Source organism: Carassius carassius, chromosome 9, assembly GCF_963082965.1.
Source record: "Carassius carassius chromosome 9, fCarCar2.1, whole genome shotgun sequence".
Taxonomy (NCBI): Eukaryota; Metazoa; Chordata; class Actinopteri; order Cypriniformes; family Cyprinidae; genus Carassius; species Carassius carassius.
The window spans coordinates 5410129-5414526 of record NC_081763.1 but is presented as its reverse complement, the minus strand read 5'-3'; positions in this window follow the sequence as shown (position 1 = coordinate 5414526).

Below are 4398 nucleotides of genomic sequence, written 5' to 3'. Positions count from 1 at the left end.
GTGCACATGTAAATGTAGTCACAGCATTTTTTATAAATTTTTTTCAGTGAATATCTGACAACCACAGCTGCCATTTTTTACAACAGTGTTGTGTAATATATCTAAAAAGTATAGATCTGTTGTATAGGACTTAATGTTGATATCCCTTAATCCCTACTTGAGGCACCGATGAGACTCCGTGGGATGGTCGATTGAGTGATGGCACCCGTTGGGTTGTCAAGTGGGCGCCCTCCTTCCTTGGTGTTTCGCTGATATGCCCACGACACCTCCAGAGGGTTCAGCAGTGAATCCCAGCGTCCCAGGTTCACTCCCTAGGTGCCATCAACTCACTTAAAGATCCAGGCAGAGTCTTTTCTCTTCACCCATAGCCACTGGCTTCCCTTTTCTGCAGCCGTGGAGAGGTCTTTGACTACCTGCTGGTGGGCCTTTCCTCGCACTGCCATCTCCCTGAGTAGCCTGGATGTTGAGGTGGCTGCGAACCCTCTGCAGCCTACTTAAACTGGGCGTACCTTCACATTCCAGCCTTGTTGTTGCACATCGGTTGCAAGTTCAGCGTACCTCAACCTTTTCTGTTCATAGGCCTTCTCCACTGCACCCTCCCAAGGCATGGTGAGCTTGATGATGTAGACAAGCTTGAGCGAGGCTGACCACAGAACAAGGTCTGGTCGCAGATGATTCCCACTTCCAGGTGTTGCCAAGCTGTTGTGTACTCTGCTTTTGTCACACAGAGTTGGACGTCCTGGGTTGTGAGAGCTGCTGGGTCTCTAAAGTTGTCAAAGGCTGTCCACAGGAGGTTGTGAGGGACTGAGCCAAAGGCATTCGCGAGAACCAGGAACACCATTCACCGGCACCCCATAATTTATATAAAACAGTTATTTTAAATTGTAATAATATTTTAAAAAATTTACAGAATTATTGTTTAAATACATTAAATATTGTTAAACATAAGTAAAGTCTTTCAAAATAAAAAATAAAAAATCTACCTCAAAAACAATATTGTATCAGTTATCAGATGAATAATATCGGAGCTCACTGTGATGTAAGAGTGATACTATGTGGTTGCTAGGGTGTTCCTGGCTGGTATATAGGCAGTTACATACAGAACAATAAAAGTTTATGGACTATACCAAATGAAATCTGTTTGTAACAGCATACTTTTCTCAACATGCCACATGATTTGAGGCATCATTCATGTCTGTAGAAACAGACATCGAGAGAAATGTTATGCACAGATTCAGTATAGACGGGTGTGTTGAGATGTTGGGGTGAGGGGTGACCCAACTGAAAAACCTGGAGCAGATGAAAACATGTTTGTCTGACTGCTCAATCAGGCCATATGAACTCGGTCAGTGTGCCGTTATCTCCTCTGACTGGAGCCATATTCTGCCAGACATGTGCTGCCTGAGGCTGACCACCTCTGATGCAGAGCACGCTGGAAAATATTCAGCCCGTTACACACTTAATGCATGATTTTCACACACTTAGTGGCATTACTTCCACTAGAAGCCAAACCGAATAATAACGCATGCACCGAGCCACTCGTGTAGATGTAGCTAATGCAATTAGTATGCAGCAATCAGTCATGCATCACTCAACCTAAAGCCCTCAAAAACCAATAGGAGAAATAGACAGTTGTTAGGGATGTGTGTTTTTGACCATATATGTGCAGCAAAGATTACGCAAATGACCTATTTTCAGTCTGCAGCTTTGATATATTCAAATCAGGGCTTGTGCATGACTCTGATTGAAATGCTGTTCTCTCTGTATAGTGTGTCCCACCCAAGGAAAACTGGGAAAACAGAGTGTTTCCTGGACTATGTTAGGCATCTGCTCCCAGAACAGGAAATACTCCCCCAAAACCTGAGGCTCCCTCAAGTCCCCATCTATGCACATTCATTGTAACTCCCACTCTGTCCACCAACACACTTTTTTTCACACTCTTGAGGCTGAAACAGTCTGAAACTTCTAGGAACTGGCAGTGATGATTTTGATGAAAAGTAATGATTTGTTGTATGAAGTCAGTCATCTTGAATACAGGGTGAGGATGTAAGAGTTTCAGGAAAATAAATATTAATCCTGAAGGATTAAAATGCAATCTGTGCAATGGAGCTCTCCTTTGTCTTCTCCTCATGCCTGCTTCTACTTCCCATGTTAATGTGTGTATCAGCATTTTGATTTGTGACTATTAAAGACGAAAATTCCAAAAGACATAGAAATAAACGGCTAAGTTCATTCTTGAGGAGTTTGGTAATGTGTATAAAGAGAGCAGCTCGTTTTGTCTGAGAGGCCGGCATGCCGTAATTGAATCCATGTGTCAGAGAAACATACAGGCACAGTGTTGTGAACGCCCATGCCATCAGCCGCTTTAGACATTTTTCATCACCCATTGCATGCTGCAATATAATTTTCTCCACTGTATGAGAATATCATTCTCCTCTCAGCTGTAATGATGTAGGTTTTCCAATCCGATTTACACTTTTATGTTTCTTTGTCAGTCAGTTTTAGGTCTGTATAAACAAATTGCACTGAACTACAACAGTACTATTATTATTATTATTATTATTATTTAAATTTCTGTTATTTTGTGGCTTTTACTCCATCCCTGTTAGTTTTAAGGCCATTGGTATGCTTCTGTACAAAATAAAAACTTCTAAATTTATCCAAGAAATCTTTAAAAAAATCTCTTGTACTTAGGGGTGTGTCCTGTAAAATAAATTTTTGATAATGTGACAATGTAATATAATGATTATTAATTTAAATTTGATCATGGTTTTATTTATTCCCATGATTGGCTACACTTTAGAGGGCCCACTTTTTGGGTTTTCTTTAGAATAATCACTGCATGTATACTTGTATAACTTGCCTGCACAATATTTATAGTGCATTACAAACCTGTACTATTTCTGTTCTGCCTCAGTATCAGGTCTACAATACAATGAATGAAGTGATGAACAAGCTCTACTAACAACTTGACCCCAAAGAACTAGTTAATTACAAACCGATCTCGAATCTCCCTTTTCTGTCCAAGATACTAGGTAGTTTCCATTTACATTTACATTTTATTCATTTAGCAGATGCTTTTATCCAAAGCGACTTACAAATGAGGACAGTGGAAGCAATCAAAAACAACAAAAAGAGCAAGCAATGATATATACGTGCTATAACAAGTCTCAGTTAGGTTAACACAGTACACGTAATATGGGCTTTTAAATAATATAATAAATAAAAAGAAAAACAGATAAAAAACAGAATAAAAATAAAAAATAAAAAAGGATAGAGCAAGCTAGTGTTAGAGGTCTTTACGCACACACACAGACACACACTTACACAATTGCATAATAAATGAAAAGAAAATAGAATACAAAAAGATTAGAAAGGAAGTTAGATTTTTTTAAAGAATAGGATTAGAATAGTGAGTGTTAAAGTTAGATGGTCAAATAAAGATGGAAGAGATGGGTTTGAAGCCGATTCTTGAAGATGGCCAAGTGACGTTCACTTGCAGAACGCAAGCTTCTAGAGGGCACATAAGTCTGAAGTAACAAATTTAGGTAAATGGAGCCAGTGGTAGTTTTGTAGCCAAACATCATGCCTTGAATTTTATGCGAGCAGCTATTGGAAGCCAGTGCAAATTGATAAACAGAGGTGTGACGTGAATTCTTTTTGGCTCATTAAAAATTAATCTTGCGGCCGCGTTCTGAATTAATTGTAAAGGTTTGATAGAACTGGCTGGAAGACCTGCCAAGAGGGCATTGCATTAGTCCAGCCTGGACAGAACAAGAGCTTGACCAAGGAGTTGTGCAGCATGTTCCAAAAGAAAGGGCTTGATCTTAATGTTGAATAAAGCAAATTTGCAGGATCGGACAGTTTTAGCAATGTGGTCTGAGAAAGTCAGCTGATCATCAATCATAACTCCAATGCTTCTAGCTGTTCACAGGCTTCACAGGCAGTTCTGTCTTGGCAAGGTTGAGTTGAAGGTGATGGTCCAGCATCCAGCAAGAAATGTCTGTTAGACAAGCTGAGATGCGAATAGCAACCGTCGTATCATCAGGATGGAATGACAGGTAGAGTTGAGTGTCATCAGCATAGCAGTGGTATGAAAAGCCATGTTTCTGTATGACAGAACCTAATGATGACATGTAGACAGAGAAGAGAAGTGGTCCAAGAACTGAGCCCTGAGGCACCCCAGTAGTTAGATGTTGTGACCTGGACACCTCACCTCTCCAAGATACTTTGAAGGACCTATCTGATAGGTAAGACTCAAACCACTGGAGTGTGGTTCCTGAGATCCCCTTTGCCAGTAGGTTTGATAGGAGGATCTGGTGGTTAACGGTGTCAAAAGCAGCGGACAGATCAAGCAGGATAAGTACTGAAGATTTGGATTCTGCTCTTGCCAGTCTT